At 47.9% G+C, this 12,500-nt stretch overlaps 1 protein-coding gene across 2 annotated transcripts in view; it reads right to left on the reverse strand.

Annotated features, from left to right (window-relative positions):
• The window catches only part of cpne4a (copine IVa), a 48,195-nt gene that overhangs the window by 15,107 nt on the left and 20,588 nt on the right, over positions 1 to 12,500 (reverse strand). The gene's annotated exons all lie outside the window — the stretch shown is intronic.

Consider the following 12,500-nt stretch of genomic DNA (forward strand, 5'->3'; position numbering starts at 1 on the left):
ATATCTTCACCTTAAAATGTAGTCATTTACATTATGGGGACTTGATTTTTGTCCCCACAAGGAAGACAGGTCCCCATAATGTGAGTGTGTAAACAGGTTTAGGTCCCCACAACATTAGTAATACCTGGACACACACACACACACACGTGCTCTCTCTCTCTCTCACATACACACACACAGTCTCTCTCTCTCTCTCTCTCTCTCACACACACACACAGTCTCTCTCTCTCTCTCTCTCTCTCTCTCTCTCACACACACACACAGTCTCTCTCTCTCTCTCTCGCACTCACACACACACAGTCTCTCTCTCTCTCTCTCTCTCTCTCACACACACACAGTCTCTCTCTCTCTCTCGCACTCACACACACACAGTCTCTCTCTCTCTCTCTCTCTCTCACACACACACAGTCTCTCTCTCTCTCTCTCTCTCTCTCACACACACACACACAGTCTCTCTCTCTCTCTCGCACTCACACACACACAGTCTCTCTCTCTCTCTCTCTCTCTCTCTCTCTCTGAGTGAATGTTGGGAGTGAGCGTGGCTGAGAGCGTGGTCAGGGTGAGTGTTTTTTCAAACTTTTCTGACTTTTCCTATAATCTTCTTTTTGCTGCTTGGTGGTTTTTTGTTGATATTTAATTTTTCTTTTGTGACCACTGATTTTGAGTTGTTAATAGTTTATAGTTTTAAAGTTTTTTTGTGTTTGACGGTGGCTGCCGCCGGCGCTGCAGCCAGGCAGGTAATGGCAGCACCTGGAGTCTCCGGGCTGGAGAAACTGACTCGCCGACATGCCGTAAGACTGTGTCCGGATGTCGGCGTGTCAGTGGAGGCGTGTGGCCTGGCTGTGGGCGCAGTCGTGGGCTACAGCAGAGTAAAATCCGCCTCAAGGATGAACAGTGCTGTCGTCATTTTTTTGGACAGCACTGATAAAGTGAACGAGCTGGTTGAGAGCGGCGTGGTGGTGGGCGGCTCTCTGGTGCAGGTGTTGCCTCTGGTAACACCTGCAAAAAAGATTATTATTTCAAACGCACCGCCGTTTTTGAGCAATGAGGCTCTAATGAAGGAACTGTCGCGGCACGGGAAACTCGTGTCCGCGATAAAGATGATTCCGCTGGGCTGTAAATCTGCTCTCCTGAAGCACGTCATGTCTTTCAGGAGACAGGTATTTATGATACTCAAGGACAACAGATCCGAGTTAAATCTGGCTCTGAAGTTCAGGGTAGATGATTACGATTATACAGTTCACGTCACGTCAGATTCTCTCCGGTGCTTTGGTTGCGGGGCAGAGGGACACTTGGTCCGCTCATGCCCGAGAAGAGCAGGTGATCGCCGGCCTGACGCTGCTGCTGCTGTCGCTACAGCGGAGCCGCCGCTCAGAGCCGACGGTCCCCGCGAAACACAGACACACACACCACAGACACACACACCACAGACGCAGACACACACACCACAGACACAGACACCACACACACAGACACACACACCACAGACACAGACACCGCACACACAGACACTCACACCTGAGACACAGACACCGCACACACACACACCTCAGACACACGCGGAGGCACAGAGTGACGCAGCACACATACAGACAGGGGAAAGCCCAGATGGACAGAGTGTCCAGACAGAGTCCTCTGCAGCCAGAGGACAGACAGTCACCAGAGTGGCAGAGGCTGCTCTGGAGTATAACGATGACATTGTTGACGACTCAATGGGTGAAATAATGAAATGTTCGATCAAACGAAAAAACCCTGAAACTAAAGTAACCACCAAAAAAAACAAGAAAATGTCGAAAGTTAATTCACAGGTGTCCTCTGAGGGGTCAGAGGACAACACACGGGAAGACACACTGGGTGACACATTGGAGGACACACAGGAAGACACAGTGGGTGACACACAGGAAGACACACTAGAGGACACACTGGGGGACACACAAAGCACACTGGGTGGTGAAGAAGACACTGAGGTGGGTAGTGAATACTCGTTCTCTCGTGTCAGGAAGTTTCTGGCCGACACTAAAGGAGAGAAGGGAGTGATGGTGGAAGAGTTCTTCCCCGACCTAAAACTCTTCCATCAGTCGGTCAGAACTCTGATGAAAAACAGAGGAGATCTTGGTCAGCCATCTTTTATGGACACTGAGATTTTTAGATTAAAAAAGATTTTAAGTAAAATACGGATCCAGTTAGAGAAAGAGAAGAATGAATGAGTGCGTTTGCTTTTTCTTTCTTTACTTTGCTGAGTGTGTTTTTGTCTGGATGCAGCTTTTATAGAAGGATGTGTGAGTTAAAGCTGGGATCATTAAACATTAACGGTGCACGTGAAGACGTGAAGAGAGCTTCACTTTTCACGCTCATCCGGACTAAAAAGCTAAATGTTATTTTCCTCCAAGAAACGCACAGCACCTCAGACAATGAGTGTGACTGGAGGAGGGAGTGGAATGGGGAGGTGGTCTTAAGCCACAAGGACAGCAACAGTGGGGGGGTCGGGATTCTCTTTTCTAGAGATTTCACCCCCTCTTCGTACTCTGCAGATGAAATCGTCCCTGGACGACTTTTAAAAGTCACAGCAGAGTTCGAGAGGACTAAAATGGTTTTTATGAATGTATATGCTCCTGTTCTTGCAGGAGAAAGACTGGTGTTTTTAGATACTTTAAAATCGTCTCTTTTTAACTGTCATGATGACACACATCTGTTTTTAGGAGGTGATTTTAATTGTACAGTGAACCCTGCTTTAGACAGGAATCACTTGGAACCAAACGCTGCTTCAAAAAAGTGTCTAACAAAAATAATAGAGACCTTTGAGCTCTGTGACGTGTGGAGGTCGATCCATAAGAACCAGCGTCAGTACACCTGGGCTCGCTGCAGAGACAACCTGCTGTCGTTGGCCAGACTCGATCGTTTTTATTGTTATGAACACCATGTCAGTGTTTTTAAGAGTTGTTTTATCTGTCCTGTCGGTTTCTCTGACCACTCCCTTGTGCACTGTAAGGTTTTTATTAAAAACATCAAATGTAAGAGTGCATACTGGCATTTTAACACCGCACTGCTGTCAGACAACAGTTTTAGGAATGCACTCTCGTATTTTTGGTTTTATTTTAGACAAACCAAGTCCGAGTACAGCTCGTTGCAGCAGTGGTGGGACATTGGTAAAGTCAAAATCAAACAGCTCTGCTTACAGTTCACTCTCAATGTCACCAGAGACTTGACCAGGTCTATGAAAGATCTGGAGAGAGAAGTGGTGGAGCTGCAGGGTTCAGCAGACTCCACAGGAGATCGAGAACAGTTTAGAGTTCTCAAAGAAAAACGATCAGCTCTGTCAGACCTGCTGGGCGTTCACGCTCAAGGTGCTCTCGTGCGGTCTCGCTTTAACAAAGTTGCCAGGATGGACGCTCCGTCCCACTTTTTCTTTGGGTTGGAGCGTAAGAGCGGACAGAGGAGGCTGATACACTCGCTGAGATCTGCTGACGGACAACTGCTGCAGGAGGACGGGGAGATTCGACAGTGCGCCTCCTCCTTCTACCAAGATCTCTACAAGACAGAGCTCCTGGAGGATCCGGAGGTGGCGCTGTCTTTTCTGGAGAACTTGCCCGGAGTGCTCGAAGGAGACAAGGAGCAGCTAGGGGCACAGCTCTCTGCACAGGAACTACAGGAGGCGCTGCAGAGTCTACAGAGCGGGAAGGCTGCCGGCATAGACGGTCTCCCTGCAGAATTTTATAAGACTTTCTGGACTATACTCGGGGAGGATGTACTGTGTGTCCTACAGGACAGCCTGGACAAGGGACGGCTGCCTCTGAGCTGCAGGAGGGCTGTCCTCACCCTCCTCCCGAAGAAAGGAGACCTGCAGGAAGTGAAGAACTGGCGTCCTGTGTCACTACTGTGTGCCGATTACAAACTGCTGTCGAAAGTCCTGGCAACGAGGCTCCGGAGAGTGATGGACCAGGTCATTCACGTAGACCAGACCTACTGTGTGCCCGGCAGGCTGATATCTGATAATATCACCTTAATTCGGGATGTTCTGGACCTCTCTGGTTCATTAGGCTCAAAGCTTGGGCTGATTTCTCTAGACCAAGAAAAAGCTTTTGACAGAGTTGAACACCTTTACCTGTGGCAGACACTGCAGGCTTTTGGCTTCAGCTCAGGTTTCATAGCTAAGATCAGGGTCTTGTACAATGACATTGAGAGTGTGCTGAAGGTTAACGGTGGTTTGGGAGCTCCTTTTAAAGTTCACAGAGGTGTCAGACAGGGCTGCTCCCTGTCAGGCATGCTCTATTCTCTGGCCTTAGAACCTTTTTTACGGAAACTGAGATCTCGCTTGTGTGGTTTTTATTTCCCTGGTTGTGATCATTGTTTTAAAATCTCTGCTTATGCCGACGATGTCATTGTTTTTATAAATAACCAACAGGACATCGAAGTTCTGAGCAAAGCTGCTCATGACTTCCAGAAAATCTCCTCTGCTAAGGTCAACTGGGAGAAGAGCGAGGCCTTGGCAGTTGGAGATGGACCTGAGAGGGAGCTGCTTTTACCAGGAGGACTAACGTGGCAGAGAGGAGGTTTTAAATACCTCGGGGTTCACCTTGGTGACGTCACCAACACCTCCAAGAACTGGGAGAATTTTATCGAAAGGGTCGAGGGTCGTTTTAACAGGTGGAGATGGATTCGTCCAAAAATGTCTTTTAAAGGTCGGATTCTTGTCATCAACAACCTGGTTTCCTCCATGCTGTGGCACCGCCTGATGTGTTTGGACCCCCCTGAGGATGTGCTCTCCAGAGTACAGGCCGCTCTGGTGGATTTCGTCTGGGACCGTCTTCACTGGGTCCCACAGAGCGTCCTCTTCCTACCCAAAGAAGAGGGGGGTCACAACCTGGTCCATGTGGCGAGTCGGAGAGCTGCTTTCAGACTCCAACACATCCAGCGTTTTTTAACAGGACCCACGGACTTAGTCTGGAGACCGGTGGCTCGCACCCTACTGGAGCGGTGCAGTGGACTAGGCCTGGCTGAGACCCTGTTTTTAATGGATCTACGGGATTTTAAGCTGAACAACTTCCCCACCTTTTATAAAGGACTTTTTAAAGTGTGGGGCCTCCTCAACAAAGAGAGGCGAGCAGGAGGAGGAGCTAACTCTCTGTTTTGGCTTTTAAAGGAACCGGTGACTCTGGGAACACGGTTCCGTGGTGTAGTGGGTCCGTCCCTGCTACAGAGACTATGCGCGGCAAAAATCCTGACACTGGGTCAAGTGGCGGAGGTTTGCGGCCCGCGGTTGGACAATGAGATCGGTCTGGCCCAGCGTCTCGAAACCAGGTCAGTCAGGGTGGTCAGTCTCCTGCTGAAGGACTGGAGGCAGCAGTTGACTGATTCTGAACTCTGTCTGATCTCGGACTACTGCAATGGACAAACGCAACCGGACTCTACAGACCCTTTCCCTGAACTCACCATCTCACCTGTTTTTAAGTGTGATGTAAACATTCTGCTGCAGATGAACAAATCCAACAATTACAATCTGTGCAGTGTAACAGGGAAGGTCATGTACTATGTGATGGTGAAGGTTTTAAACCAGAGTAGACTGAGAGACAGAGTGGACACTCCATGGAGACACCACCTGTCCCTCACAGAGGATCTAAGGCCAGAGTGGAGCTCACTCTACAAACCACCGTTAACTAAAAAAGCAGCAGACTTACAGTGGAGGGTTCTTCATGCTGCTGTAGCAGTGAACGCCTTCATCTCCATTGTCAACCCTAATGTCACAGACACTTGTCCTTTCTGTCCACAGAGAGAAACTGTCTTCCACTGTTTCTTGCACTGTGTCAGACTAACTCCTTTGTTCCACTTCCTGTCTCACTTGTTCTCGTTATTCACTGAGACTTTTTCCTCTTGTGTTTTTATTTTTGGTTTTAAATACACGAGGAAAAACAAGGGCAAATGTCAACTGCTGAACTTTTTAATTGGTCAAGCAAAACTGGCTATTTATGTTTCAAGGAGGAACAAAGTGGAAAACTCACTTGATGTTGACTGTCAGCAGATTTATGTTAGGATGTTAAAAACCAGGATAAAGACTGACTTTGTTTTCTTCCGCTCAACGAACAACATGGAAGATTTTTTAGAAACATGGGGAGTGAAAGACGTGTTGTGTTGTGTGAATGATGGAAAATTGTCTTTCTGCAACAGTCTGAGTTAAATGGAGTCTTTTTCTTTTCTTTCGTATTTTTTACTTTATTTCTCCATGGTCTAAGTTTAAGTGCAGAACACAACTAATTTTTGTTATTGTTCATGTTTCTGAGCAAATAAAGAAGTTTAAAAATCAAATCTCTCACACACACACACACAGTCTCTCTCTCTCTCTCGCACTCACACACACACAGTCTCTCTCTCTCTCACACACACACACACAGTCTCTCTCTCTCTCTCTCTCACACACACACACATACAGTCTCTCTCTCTCTCTCTCACACGTGCTCTCTCTCTCTCTCTCTCTCTCTCTCTGAGTGAATGTTGGGAGTGGGCGTGGCTGAGAGCGTGGTCAGGGTGAGTGTTTTTTCAAACTTTTCTGACTTAGTCTATCCTCTTCTTTTTGCTGCTTGGTGGTTTTTTGTTGATATTTAATTTTTCTTTTGTGACCACTGATTTTGAGTTGTTAATAGTTTATAGTTTTAAAGTAATTTGTGTTTGACGGTAGCTGCCGCCGGCGCTGCAGCCGGGCAGGTAATGGCAGCACCTGTGGTCTCCGGGCTGGAGAAACTGACTCGCCGACATGCCGTAAGACTGTGTCCGGATGTCGGCGTGTCAGTGGAGGCGTGTGGCCTGGCTGTGGGCGCAGTCGTGGGCTACAGCAGAGTAAAATCCGCCTCAAGGATGAACAGTGCTGTCGTGATTTTTTTGGACAGCACTGATAAAGTGAATGAGCTGGTTGAGAGCGGCGTGGTGGTGGACGGCTCTCTGGTGCAGGTGTTGCCTCTGGTAACACCTGCTAAAAAGATTATCATTTCAAACGCACCGCCGTTTTTGAGCAATGAGGCTCTGATGAAGGAACTGTCGCGGCACGGGAAACTCGTGTCCGCGATAAAGATGATTCCGCTGGGCTGTAAATCTGCTCTCCTGAAGCACGTCATGTCTTTCAGGAGACAGGTATTTATGATACTCAAGGACAACAGATCCGAGTTAAATCTGGCTCTGAAGTTCAGAGTAGATGATTACGATTATACAGTTCACGTCACGTCAGATTCTCTCCGGTGCTTTGGTTGCGGGGCAGAGGGACACTTGGTCCGCTCATGCCCGAGAAGAGCAGGTGATCGCCGGCCTGACGCTGCTGCTGCTGTCGCTACAGCGGAGCCGCCGCTCAGAGCCGACGGTCCCCGCGCAACACAGACACACACACCACAGACACACACACCACAGACGCAGACACACACACCACACACACAGACACACACACCACAGACACACACACCACAGACGCAGACACAGACACCACACACACAGACACACACACCACAGACGCAGACGCACACACCACACGCACAGACACCGCACACACAGACACTCACACCTGAGACACAGACACCGCACACACACACACCACAGACACACACGGAGGCACAGAGTGACGCAGCACACACACAGACAGGGGAAAGCCCAGATGGACAGAGTGTCCAGACAGAGTCCTCTGCAGCCAGAGGACAGACAGTCACCAGAGTGGCAGAGGCTGCTCTGGAGTATAACGATGACATTGTTGACGACTCAATGGGTGAAATAATGAAGTGTTCGATCAAACGAAAAAACCCTGAAACTAAAGTAACCACCAAAAAAAACAAGAAAATGTCGAAAGTTAATTCACAGGTGTCCTCTGAGGGGTCAGAGGACAACACACGGGAAGACACACTGGGTGACACATTGGAGGACACACAGGAAGACACAGTGGGTGACACACAGGAAGACACACTAGAGGACACACTGGGAGACACACAGAGCACACTGGGTGGTGAAGAAGACACTGAGGTGGGTAGTGAATACTCGTTCTCTCGTATCAGGAAGTTTCTGGCCGACACTAAAGGAGAGAAGGGAGTGATGGTGGAAGAGTTCTTCCCCGACCTAAAACTCTTCCATCAGTCGGTCAGAACTCTGATGAAAAACAGAGGAGATCTTGGTCAGCCATCTTTTATGGACACTGAGATTTTTAGATTAAAAAAGATTTTAAGTAAAATACGGATCCAGTTAGAGAAAGAGAAGAATGAATGAGTGCGTTTGTTTTTTCTTTCTTTACTTTGCTGAGTGTGTTTTTGTCTGGATGCAGCTTTTATAGAAGGATGTGTGAGTTAAAGCTGGGATCATTAAACATTAACGGTGCACGTGAAGACGTGAAGAGAGCTTCACTTTTCACGCTCATCCAGACTAAGAAGCTAAATGTTATTTTCCTCCAAGAAACGCACAGCACCTCAGACAATGAGTGTGACTGGAGGAGGGAGTGGAATGGGGAGGTGGTCTTAAGCCACAAGGACAGCAACAGTGGGGGGGTCGGGATTCTCTTTTCTAGAGATTTCACCCCCTCTTCGTACTCTGCAGATGAAATCGTCCCTGGACGACTTTTAAAAGTCACTGCAGAGTTCGAGAGGACTAAAATGGTTTTTATGAATGTATACGCTCCTGTTCTTGCAGGAGAAAGACTGGTGTTTTTAGATACTTTAAAATCGTCTCTTTTTAACTGTCATGATGACACACATCTGTTTTTAGGAGGTGATTTTAATTGTACAGTGAACCCTGCTTTAGACAGGAATCACTTGGAACCAAACGCTGCTTCAAAAAAGTGTCTGACAAAAATAATAGAGACCTTTGAGCTCTGTGACGTGTGGAGGTCGATCCACAAGAACCAGCGTCAGTACACCTGGGCTCGCTGCAGAGACAACCTGCTGTCGTTGGCCAGACTCGATCGTTTTTATTGTTATGAACACCATGTCAGTGTTTTTAAGAGTTGTTTTATCTGTCCTGTCGGTTTCTCTGACCACTCCCTTGTGCACTGTAAGGTTTTTATTAAAAACATCAAATGTAAGAGTGCATACTGGCATTTTAACACCGCACTGCTGTCAGACAACAGTTTTAGAAATGCACTCTCGTATTTTTGGTTTTATTTTAGACAAACCAAGTCCGAGTACAGCTCGTTGCAGCAGTGGTGGGACATTGGTAAAGTCAAAATCAAACAGCTCTGCTTACAGTTCACTCTAAATGTCACCAGAGACTTGACCAGGTCTATGAAAGATCTGGAGAGAGAAGTGGTGGAGCTGCAGGGTTCAGCAGACTCCACAGGAGATCGAGAACAGTTTAGAGTTCTCAAAGAAAAACGATCAGCTCTGTCAGACCTGCTGGGCGTTCACGCTCAAGGTGCTCTCGTGCGGTCTCGCTTTAACAAAGTTGCCAGGATGGACGCTCCGTCCCACTTTTTCTTTGGGTTGGAGCGTAAGAGCGGACAGAGGAGGCTGATACACTCGCTGAGATCTGCTGACGGACAACTGCTGCAGGAGGACGGGGAGATTCGACAGTGCGCCTCCTCCTTCTACCAAGATCTCTACAAGACAGAGCTTCTGGAGGGTCCGGAGGTGGCGCTGTCTTTTCTGGAGAACTTGCCCGGAGTGCTCGAAGGAGACAAGGAGCAGCTAGAGGCACAGCTCTCTGCACAGGAACTGCAGGAGGCGCTGCAGAGTCTACAGAGCGGGAAGGCTGCCGGCATAGACGGTCTCCCTGCAGAATTTTATAAGACTTTCTGGACTATACTCGGGGAGGATGTACTGTGTGTCCTACAGGACAGCCTGGACAAGGGACGGCTGCCTCTGAGCTGCAGGAGGGCTGTCCTCACCCTCCTCCCGAAGAAAGGAGACCTGCAGGAAGTGAAGAACTGGCGTCCTGTGTCACTACTGTGTGCCGATTATAAACTGCTGTCAAAAGTCCTGGCAACGAGGCTCCGGAAAGTGATGGACCAGGTCATTCACGTAGACCAGACCTACTGTGTGCCCGGCAGGCTGATATCTGATAATATCACCTTAATTCGGGATGTTCTGGACCTCTCTGGTTCATTAGGCTCAAAGCTTGGGCTGATTTCTCTAGACCAAGAAAAAGCTTTTGACAGAGTTGAACACCTTTACCTGTGGCAGACACTGCAGGCTTTTGGCTTCAGCTCAGGTTTCATAGCTAAGATCAGGGTCTTGTACAATGACATTGAGAGTGTGCTGAAGGTTAACGGTGGTTTGGGAGCTCCTTTTAAAGTTCACAGAGGTGTCAGACAGGGCTGCTCCCTGTCAGGCATGCTCTATTCTCTGGCCTTAGAACCTTTTTTACGGAAACTGAGATCTCGCTTGTGTGGTTTTTATTTCCCTGGTTGTGATCATTGTTTTAAAATCTCTGCTTATGCCGACGATGTCATTGTTTTTATAAATAACCAACAGGACATCGAAGTTCTGAGCAAAGCTGCTCATGACTTCCAGAAAATCTCCTCTGCTAAGGTCAACTGGGAGAAGAGCGAGGCCTTGGCAGTTGGAGATGGACCTGAGAGGGAGCTGCTTTTACCAGGAGGACTAACGTGGCAGAGAGGAGGTTTTAAATACCTCGGGGTTCACCTTGGTGACGTCACCAACACCTCCAAGAACTGGGAGAATTTTATCGAAAGGGTCGAGGGTCGTTTTAACAGGTGGAGATGGATTCGTCCAAAAATGTCTTTTAAAGGTCGGATTCTTGTCATCAACAACCTGGTTTCCTCCATGCTGTGGCACCGCCTGATGTGTTTGGACCCCCCTGAGGATGTGCTCTCCAGAGTACAGGCCGCTCTGGTGGATTTCGTCTGGGACCGTCTTCACTGGGTCCCACAGAGCGTCCTCTTCCTACCCAAAGAAGAGGGGGGTCACAACCTGGTCCATGTGGCGAGTCGGAGAGCTGCTTTCAGACTCCAACACATCCAGCGTTTTTTAACAGGACCCACGGACTTAGTCTGGAGACCGGTGGCTCGCACCCTACTGGAGCGGTGCAGTGGACTAGGCCTGGCTGAGACCCTGTTTTTAATGGATCTACGGGATTTTAAGCTGAACAACTTCCCCACCTTTTATAAAGGACTTTTTAAAGTGTGGGGCCTCCTCAACAAAGAGAGGCGAGCAGGAGGAGGAGCTAACTCTCTGTTTTGGCTTTTAAAGGAACCGGTGACTCTGGGAACACGGTTCCGTGGTGTAGTGGGTCCGTCCCTGCTACAGAGACTATGCGCGGCAAAAATCCTGACACTGGGTCAAGTGGCGGAGGTTTGCGGCCCGCGGTTGGACAATGAGATCGGTCTGGCCCAGCGTCTCGAAACCAGGTCAGTCAGGGTGGTCAGTCTCCTGCTGAAGGACTGGAGGCAGCAGTTGACTGATTCTGAACTCTGTCTGATCTCGGACTACTGCAATGGACAAACGCAACCGGACTCTACAGACCCTTTCCCTGAACTCACCATCTCACCTGTTTTTAAGTGTGATGTAAACATTCTGCTGCAGATGAACAAATCCAACAATTACAATCTGTGCAGTGTAACAGGGAAGGTCATGTACTATGTGATGGTGAAGGTTTTAAACCAGAGTAGACTGAGAGACAGAGTGGACACTCCATGGAGACACCACCTGTCCCTCACAGAGGATCTAAGGCCAGAGTGGAGCTCACTCTACAAACCACCGTTAACTAAAAAAGCAGCAGACTTACAGTGGAGGGTTCTTCACGCTGCTGTAGCAGTGAACGCCTTCATCTCCATTGTAAACCCTAATGTCACAGACACTTGTCCTTTCTGTCCACAGAGAGAAACTGTCTTCCACTGTTTCTTGCACTGTGTCAGACTAACTCCTTTGTTCCACTTCCTGTCTCACTTGTTCTCGTTATTCACTGAGACTTTTTCCTCTTGTGTTTTTATTTTTGGTTTTAAATACACGAGGAAAAACAAGGGCAAATGTCAACTGCTGAACTTTTTAATTGGTCAAGCAAAACTGGCTATTTATGTTTCAAGGAGGAACAAAGTGGAAAACTCACTTGATGTTGACTGTCAGCAGATTTATGTTAGGATGTTAAAAACCAGGATAAAGACTGACTTTGTTTTCTTCCGCTCAACGAACAACACGGAAGATTTTTTAGAAACATGGGGAGTGAAAGACGTGTTGTGTTGTGTGAATGATGGAAAATTGTCTTTCTGCAACAGTCTGAGTTAAATGGAGTCTTTTTCTTTTCTTTCGTATTTTTTACTTTATTTCTCCATGGTCTAAGTTTAAGTGCAGAACACAACTAATTTTTGTTATTGTTCATGTTTCTGAGCAAATAAAGAAGTTTAAAAATCAAAAAAAAAATCTCTCTCACATACACACACTGTCTCTCTCTCTCTCTCTCTCTCTCACACACACACACACAGTCTCTCTCTCTCTCTCTCACATACACACACACAGTCTCTCTCTCTCGCTCTCTCACATACACACACAGTCTCTCTCTCTCTCTCACATACACACACTGTCTCTCTCTCT

This window comes from Solea solea, chromosome 13 (genome assembly GCF_958295425.1).
Source record: "Solea solea chromosome 13, fSolSol10.1, whole genome shotgun sequence".
NCBI lineage: Eukaryota > Metazoa > Chordata > Actinopteri > Pleuronectiformes > Soleidae > Solea > Solea solea.